Genomic DNA, 9,998 nt, shown 5'->3' with positions numbered 1-9,998 from the left:
CTGTGCATAAAATGGGAAAAAAATAAGGCTGATAATGCACTAAATATTTATATTCATTGGATATGAATAATCACATTTTGTTTATTAAGACATCAAATTGTTCTAAAATATTCATCATAAATTCTTACCGGTTTTACTGTTTCACAGATATTCATGAAACAGTGAAACCGGTAGGAAATTAGGAAGAACATTTTAGAACAATGTCTCAATAGACAAAATGTGATTATTCATATTGAATATAAATATTAAGTGCATTTTCAGCCTTATTTTTTCCCTATATATATATATTTGTCAAATATATAATATCTCCAAGAGACACATTTCTGATTATTTTAGTCCATGTTCGAAATTTTACACAATTCCAACATTTTGAATTTTTATTCAAATGATCTATAACACATAAGTACTCATTTCAACACATTTAAGTATATTCTGGTGAATATCTTCAGAAAGTTAAACTTCACCACTACGTACACAAATATCAGTACATATATATAAGCATGAATTTGAAGGAACGAGGCCATACTTTCTTTTAATCAATTTGAAATGTAGTGGATTTTCACCTTGCATAAAATAGTTTCCTTTGATAACGTTAGTTCCAGGTTGATAGGACACTCCCCAACTATCTGTTTCACGACTCTGTAACTGATAACTTTCAGTTTGAGCTTTTAATAGGTAGTAATCAAACTCGTCATCGTCACAAAGGACAGCAAATATGGTAGATTTAGATACTAGTTCATAAATTGGAACTTCGATATCAGTGTCATCATTTTGGTCGTCGTCAACCGTGCCGATTTCGGAACAATTGGTATCGGAGAAAATGTTCCTATAATGTTTGTGTTTTCGCATTCATTAATGTTACCTTCCAAACAATTATTGCAAGAGTAACATGATAAAGATCTTATTAAAAGGCGGTCATTATCAACAATTACCTGATGCACGCTACGAATTCCTGGTATTGGTTTATAAAACATCCGGAAATTTCGATTGATGTTTTCAGTGTATTTAAATAAACGACGTTTACAACTACTTGATTTCGGAATGGAAAGATTACTTTTGGCAAATTCAAACAAATCATGGGCATTTTGTATAGTTGCTGTTCCCCGAACGATTACTAAATCGGTTTTATTTTTTATAAGTACTCCTGCGGCATCTTGTGGACCTTTAGCGTGGGACGTTTCGAAAAAGTTTCGAATAAGATGATCATAACCTAGTTCATCTAACGATTTGCGAAGATGACCTAAGCAATGTCTGCTCTTGTACTGGCAACTACAGCCATCGCAAAACTCGTGCATTGTATGGACATGACAGGAAATTGACGAAAAATATTCAGAAATATATTTTTGCACTTGAAAAGTAAAATACTGATCATGTTTTTCATCATCTGATATAACAAACAAGTTTTCGGTTACTATATAAGGGTCTTCAAGGGTGCTTTCGACACCGTCAACTTCTAATATTGCATGTCTGTATAACAGAGAAACGTGTAAAGAAGCTTCAGGTTTTTGAAAATAACTGGACTGTAGTTCGTCTCTCTATTTGCATTTATAATTTTCTGAATAGTCATGAACAGATATAACGTGATTTTGCGGTAAATTTGTAACCAAATGTTTTTATTGGCTGTTTTGCCATTTTGCTCTAAAATTATGCGCCGGAAATGTTCCAAATAACTTTTGTAGGTAATGAACCATTAAGCCAGGTTTCGTGTTTTTCTTCACAAGCATAAGTTTCTTTTTTGGTCCGTTTTTTGTATGTTGATTGATATATTCAAAACATTCCCAATTAATATTTTCACTGGAGTCATCAGTTTTTAGTTCTTCATCGGAGAACTTGAGAAGTTTCACTCCGCAATTCGGACAATTTCTATCTAGACATATCTTATCATGAAACCCTTTTCATTAGGATTGCATAAAGTTGTATTACAAATATCAGTCACAGAAGCATAAACGGGAAATTGTGCATTACTTGGCAGATTTTTGTTATATTTTTTACGATTGTTCATGGCAGCTTTAAAAACATATTTTATTTCTAAGTGATATCTGCAACAGCACGTTACACGATCTTTCGTGCTAGCGGCACGAACAAAATAAGGCTTACAGCGTTCAAACAAACTTTGAGAAACTTTAACAGACGGATATTTATGTTTAAAGTCTATAAAAACTTCGGATTGAGTCTTTTCTAATATTTGAACATGGTGACTTGAATATTTTTTGGGTCCAATACGCACTCTTTTCACATCATTTTTATTTCCGGTTGGATGGGAATTTTCGGGAGAACACCAAAAGTCATGAATTAATTTTTTATTTGAATCGGAAAGGGCATCTGATATCTTACTTTTCTCTTTGTGTATACCTGAGACGATGATAAACTATGAGAAATTTTATTGCGGAGGGTAAAGCCGGAGCTTACACGCCTTACAGGTACACTCATTTTTTTAGCTAGGGAAAGTTTTGATCGTAATTTTTTTACGCATTTGCCGCTGACTGACGCGCTTAAAACGTTCATTGATACTCTTGCCTGATCTGTTCGTTTTAGTTTTGTCTGTGAAATCGCTAATTTCATATCTTCAAGAACAGCTAGACCTAGCTTGTTTTCATTATTTTCCTCTGGTGAGTATAAAAAAATATGATATTGGTGCTTTTTACAGTTGGCGATTTTTCATTTTGAAGATATGCTGCGATTGTAGACAAGCGCGTTCCTGGTGAGTCTGGAAGGCTTTTTCTTAATTTCTTCAGTGCCCTGCGCTTTTTCATTTTGTTACAGAATGTTGGGATTTTCTCAGTATTTTTTGTTGTAATAAAAGAGCTCCCCCTTTTTCTTCTTTGATACTGGCGCTTTTTTTCAAGGCGATTCTGTCGCTTTTCAAATTCTATTTTTACAATTTTCTTTTACTATAAATTCTTTTACTCTTTGGTTTCTTTTGCGAATGGCGCTAGCAGATACAGATTTTGAACTTACAAAATCGATTCGTTTAAATATATGTACCTATAAATTATGATATCGTTTACTTACACGCGATTTATTACGGCAATGTGGTAAATAATTTATTGGTGCATTTTCGTTCTTTGCCTATATTATTTGCCCCCCCCCCCCCGCCCCCATTTTGTTGTCAAATTTTTTTCTCGAAAAAATTACTGTACACGCACTGTATATACTAGATATATATTAGTAAGTGGTCGCCTAAATAATTACGTTAACTTTCTACGGTTCTATGATTTTTGTGTGCATTAAAATACGACCAACATAAACCATACGAGTTCTTCAGTAAAGAAATTTGGAAGCTTCAGTGGCCTCATGCGGTATCCGAGAAGAACATGTCCATAAGTGTGAAAAACTTGTCATTATGCATTTAAAAGATAAAACTAATTAAAAAAAATACTGATATTCTCTTAGAAAAAAAAATATTTGTGGTGTTCCCTCCTATTTGAAATCCTCTGACCTCAATTGCTCTTGTTCAAGTGCAGTGATGTCCTCGATTTCTATGAACACAATTTATGTATAACTGATAAATTATTTAGTCAGGGATTTCGTTTCCATAAATTACGTAACACTTTTACGTAATTATTCCATAGATATCAACATTTTGTTTTTGAACTTTTGCTGTACATGTAGAATTTATATCAAAAAAGGGATACCATATCCTATTTTTACGAAAATGTTGATTATAAAGCCCGTAAAATAGGATACGATCCATGTTAACACGTTGATCATTTGAATCAACTTAGACTAAAAGAATACCAATTTGATACCATAGTAAGATCTTTGAATATGGTTTATCGGTACTTATATTTTGGAATTGCATAAGTTCGTGCTTTTTAGTCATAAATCACGTGGTTGTTTTTTTCCGTATATATTGTTTCTCATTTTGCCGTGTCGGGGTATCAGTAATTACAGTTGAACGGACGTGCTTGGTCAACTCCTCTTTGACCCGCTAATTACGATGCTGGTTTACTGATAGATGGCGCAACGACGTACTACTTTTGATGACAGAAACCAATTCAACGCTGTACAGTCTACATTTTACTTGGTGTAATGCCCGCGTCAACATACACTCCAGAACCCATTATGGATGGGGAGTGTTATGCCGACTGACGTCCGAGGGCCTATATCAGTGGTGTTGGATAATGGACCACCATTTCACTGTCTCACGACTTTGGTCCTAAAATGCTTCCTGTCATCATTATTACTGCGTCCTAGACTCATCGACCAGTACTTCATCATCGTGGTTAGCGGGCTGCACAGCTGAGCTACCTGGCTATGAGAACAGCCGTTGTGAAGAAGAATTTCAAAACATAAATAGTCAACATACCCAATCATCATACGCAAAACCAAAATGGCGGCCTTCCTTTCCAACTTTACGACAACAACAATTCATTTAATGCTCAGCAAACGCCTTCGGGCACCGAACCGACCGTGCGAGGGCTTACCAGCCAGTCAAGGACGTTAAAAACCACCAGATAGTTAGTGTCGGTTTTTTTTTTATAGATTACTATACAGTCCAGCTCATTGCTGAAGGCCGTACGGTGACCTATAAATACTTTAAATCGACACCATTTTGGACTGTGTTATATATTTGTCTCAATATCAAATACCACGTCTCCTCATTTTTTATACAGAGAAAACCACAGTTCTTTAAAGTATGTCTCTTTCGCTGTCCGCTTTCTTTCAACTCGATTGAGTTCACGGTCCGTCTCGTCTTTTCTTCTGTAGTAAACTATAATTCGAGATTTTACATAGTTTCGTGCTTAATTAAAAAATAGTTCAAATGTTAATGTCAAATCAATTAACAACTGTTGTGGTTGTTCTTATCTTTCGCTTTGTCAAATGAAATGAAATGTACAACGTACCTCATTTTCATGCGCAATCTAAATTATTGTAATTTGATTATCATTTTGGTGTTTTGAAACCAGAAATGTGTAACTTGAGATATTTGTGTATTATTTTGCAGTTAGTTTGGAAATTTAAAAGCTCTATAGAGACAAAAATTATACCAAAAAGTAAAATCACAAAAATACTGAACTCCGAGGAAAATTCAAAAAGGAAAGTCCCTAATCAAATGGCAAAATTAAAAGCTCAAACACATCAAACGAATGGATAACAACTGTCATATTCCTGACTTGGTACAGGTTTAGGAACTTCAAAGTGTGTATCCGGTTAGTTTTTGTATAGCCTGTACGAAGTAGAGAAGTGGACACTGAGGCGTGCTGTTTCCGGTGTCTGCGACAGTTTTAACAATTTGTTGAAGGTTCTGATTAGGTCAATTTTGATGAAACCACTGATGGTAAGTCAATGATATTTGGTATTAGCACGACATATCTCATATCTATGGAGATCATATGGCACGGCCCCCTCATTCGTTTATCATTGACTTTTCATGTTTTGCATAATTTGTTTCAAATACATGTTAAAATATTGTCGTTTTTTAATTCAATATTTACATTTTACTATCAAAATAACACACAGGCGAGACATTTTTTTTGTGTCAACAGCTTATTGAATTTAACAAAAGTCTTTCTGGTATGGTTGACTTAACAGTGATTTGAGCATTCTTTCAAGATTGTGATAAATTTTCAATGTACAATGTATAACTGGCTGTTATTACTGCTAAAATCTCGGCTGATGCATGATATTTTACAAAAAAAGTGTTGTACACAGGCAAATTTTGTTCACGTAAATTTCACGTGAAATTCACGTGAATTTCACGTGAAATTTTTCACGTGAGATTCACCTCAAACGAGCTTATACATGAAACTCACGTGAAATTTTTCACGTGAATTTCACGTGAATCTGATGTGAAATTCACGTGAATTGAGATTTCACGTGAAATTCACGTTAAAAATTTCATGTTAAATTCACGTGAATTGAGATTTCACGTGAAATTCACGTTAATTTTTTCATGTTAATTTCACCTGAATTGTGAATTTGGTGGTGCTTTATTTTTTCTTTTTCAACATGCATGCGCTATAATTTCTGTATAATGAATATAACTTGGCTCACTCTGTAATCATAACTGTTCAAGAACATATATTAAACAGAATGCAAAATTTAAAGCATAATGGCATATAAAAAAGATAATGTTGTTAGATTGCTAATGAGACAACTCTCCACTAGAGACCAAATGACACAAACATTAACAACTTTAGGTCACCCTATGATGGCCTTCAACCAGGAGCAAAGCCCATACCATATAGTCTTAGCTACAAAATGCCCTGAAATGACAAATGTAAAACAATACAAACCAGAAAGTAAACAGCCTAATTTATGTACAAAATTACTAACCAAAAATTACCTATGTAACAAAGCAAACAACAAAACCCACCGATTACAGGCTCTTGACTTGAGACAGGCACATACAAAATGTGGTGGGGTTAAACTGGTTTTAAGGCACCAACCCTCCGTCTAACCTGGGTAGAGGTGTACCTGTACAACATAAGAACAAACTTTCCCTTTATGTTTGTCTTATACTTTTTCAATTTTGATGCTATAATTCTTTCTTCCAAATTGCCAAGCACTAAATTGATAAGAAAAAAAATAACAACAATCAATTACAAAAATATACTTATATTACATATAAAGAAAGAAATATATAAAAAGAAAATCATAAAATTAAGTGTTCTCATATTGTTTTAAAACTTAAGCTATTCCAGCACTCCATCAATCATGTCCATCTTTATCTGTAAAAAAAAAGAATTCTCATATTTATATAGGACACATTTAAATTTAGCTATTCTATTAACGAAGAATACAAAGAGTTATAGTTAAATAAACTTAAATAAAATGAACCCTCAATTTTAATTAATCTAGACTTAAGTTCCTTTCCCAATAAAAATAAGATGTATAAGGAAATATTAAGCTCAATCATTATATTATATGTATACATGTACTCTTGTTTTCATGCATTTTTTTAACCAGTAAAGTATGATGTAGGGTCTGATCCTAATATTTTAGAAATAATAATATATGGTAAAAAATATAATGATCGTTCCATATAAATTATTCCAAAATTTGCCTGCCTAAAACTTGTTTTACTGAAAACATACAGTTCAAAAGTTTCTGATTGTGTCCTAAAACCTTTACATACATGACATATATCCCATACAAGATGTCTTAGGGACGTGACTTAAATTGTTAGTTCAATAAAAATAAAGTTATTTCCAAATGACTGTGCCTTTTAATTAAAGGAACCAAATACATATGACCTTTCCTTATATTTTCTTATGGAATTATCTTTAATATTTTCAAAAGAGTATGTGTTGCTTGGTCATGATGATGACAAAGTAGAATATTGAAAATAAAATGACATCTTTGTATACATAATATGTCACAAGCTAGCGAAAGTGTAAATTATATTTATATTACATACTTATTATATCTCTCAATTCTCTTGACTTCCCGCTCTTTAAGCAGGACCCATTTGTCCTGGTCCTGGCTTTCCAAAAGATCCCCAAGGTAACCCTTGAAGGATGTCCAGTAATCCTCCAAGGGCTCCCCAGACTGCCTTTTTAACTGCTTTTTTTCATGGCTGAATGCTCTCTGAAAAATAATTAAAGATCAATAATAAAGATTAAAAAAAATGTTTCAATTTATAGTATGTTTATACAAAACTAGTGTTTAATGCACACATTTTCAGTGCCCCATCGGTTTCAAAGTCTCTTTACAGTAACAAAGGAGGTTGACAAAGAACAGACATGAAAATTGCTAACACAGTAACAACTCATCATTATCATGTCCAACATGCCAAATATCAAATGGAAATTTAAAGAATTAAATTAGAGTTTATACATATTTTGATAAATTCCTAAGGTCTTTCCCAGGTTATAAAGGCACTGGCTGGATTTTCTACAAACTAGATACCAATATGCATAGTTGTTAACTTTAATAACTTAATATTTCAAGGTGTATACAATATAATTAAAAATTAAATTTTCCTTATTGTTTCACCCAGGTAATGAATATATATATAAATGTTGCATCATTGTATTTATATAAGCGAACAGCCAGCTCAATAGATGAATTAGGTATGCAGTAAAATAACTTGTATTTCAGTTTTTTCTGTATTATAGTGTATGTAACCTACTCATAACTAATGTTCTACTGACACAAATTGAGTTTATCTGAAAAATGACGTGACAAGTTGCTTAAACTCTTAAGTGATTGATTTTGAGAATTCTTACAGCTAATAATTATCATAATATGTATTTTATGTGATCAACATCATCCATGTGATGAATAAGTGAATTACAAAATGTGTTTTTTACACTCCTTTCACATAATGAATATCTTAAGATTCAGATGTGGGGACTATATTTTTAATATGATAATAATTATCTATTATTTTTTTTAAAATAATGATTCATGTACTTACTAAAGCAACTGTCATATTTTCAACAGCTTCCTCATCTTGGCATTGAAACCTAGAAAAAAGGGCTTTTCCCAAGTCCTTTAGACTTTTACAGCCTAAGTCTGCGGATTCATTTCTTGATAGCATCTAAAAAGTAATTCAAACATCATGATAGGATTACATGTAAGCAATTTATGTTTCTTAAGGAATAACTTTACAAAAATTCTGTCTATGAAGAAATAGCATCTAAAATGTGGTGCACATATCTGCATGGTTATTTTAAAGTGTGCACCACATTTTTGATGTTATTAGAAAGAAAAAATATAAATTAAAAGTCATTATTTCTTTAATTTAATTCTAAATTCCATTTTAAGCATGAATAAATCATGAAAATACAAGTAATTTTTATGTCCTGTATTAGTCTTAATATTTCTCTGATTTATTTTCCAAGGAAATGTTGTCCATGTCCTCATTTTCAGTAGTAGGAACAAATTGTGTTTAATGTTCAGATATAATAAATAATCATGTATCTTATTTGGTGATTTTTTTAAATCACCTCATATATATGGTGAAGTATCAGAGGTACATTAGTATTCAAGAGGTCTCTTAACAGTTATATATCCTTATTACAGGCCTAAAGAAATCTGATGATACAGATTAAAAAACAAAACTAAATGTGTAGAAACAACATGAATGGCCCTGTCTCAAAGAGTTGAAAAACTGCAATTTCAACAACACCTGTGGACACAAACATGATGGTTGTCTCACATATAAAAAATCAACTCAAAATTTGAAGGCGTATAGAAAATAAGTCTGTATAATTGTGATTTTCAAAGTCGTGAACCCTTAATTTTGACAAAAATCAGAGGAGCTGAACCTAACTTTAACTTGATCTATAACTCATCATGGTTAACTCACAATCCAAAAATCAGCCCAATATCTGAAGGCGTTTAGAAAAAAGCCTGTATTAAACTGTGATTTTCAACAATTTATCAAAGTCCAAAGCTCGTATTTTCATCAAAAATTAGTGGAACTGAACCTAACTTAAACTTGAATATCTGAAGGTGTTTAGAAAAAAGTTCTTAAGATGCATATAAAATGTGCATCTGTAAAGCTGTATATCAAAACTGAACAGCAGTAAAGCCATATATAAAACTTTACCTCTGTAAAGCTGTATATAAACTGTATATCTTTAAAACTATAAATAAACTGGATAGATATTGTATTACACAAGATGCAGTGGTAGAATCGATCTATAAAGCTTATATACAAATTTAAAAATGTGCATTTTTACAGAGTTGCAGTTTATATACAGCTTTAAAAATGTACATTTGTATACCACTTTACACCTGTACAGTTTATATACAGTTTACAGATGTACATTTGATATGCATCTTTAGAACTGTAAATCAAGATAATAGTTATAGGACAACACCTAGTATAAAACAGAAGATGTGGTATGATTGTCAATGACAAAACTTTCCACAAGAGATCAAATGACACAAAAATTAATAACTATAGGTCACCATACTGCCTTCAACAATGAGCAAAGCCCATACCGCAAAGTCAGCTATAAAAGGCCAGCAAATTACAAATGTAAAACATTTCAAACTAGAAAAGTAATGGCCTAATTCATGTACAAAAAATGAACTAAAAA

The 9,998-nt window shown here is 32.3% G+C and overlaps 1 pseudogene; it reads right to left on the bottom strand.

The window, feature by feature from the left end:
• Window positions 1–453: 453 nt before the first annotated feature.
• Window positions 454–3,694, bottom strand: LOC127733545 (uncharacterized; annotated as a pseudogene).
• Between the last annotated feature and the right edge of the window lie 6,304 nt (window positions 3,695–9,998).

The sequence above is a fragment of the Mytilus californianus genome, unplaced genomic scaffold, assembly GCF_021869535.1.
Source record: "Mytilus californianus isolate M0D057914Y unplaced genomic scaffold, xbMytCali1.0.p SCAF_3, whole genome shotgun sequence".
Classification (NCBI taxonomy): domain Eukaryota; kingdom Metazoa; phylum Mollusca; class Bivalvia; order Mytilida; family Mytilidae; genus Mytilus; species Mytilus californianus.
Note: the sequence above shows the minus strand (reverse complement) of the source record. Positions and strands in the feature narration are given on the sequence as shown.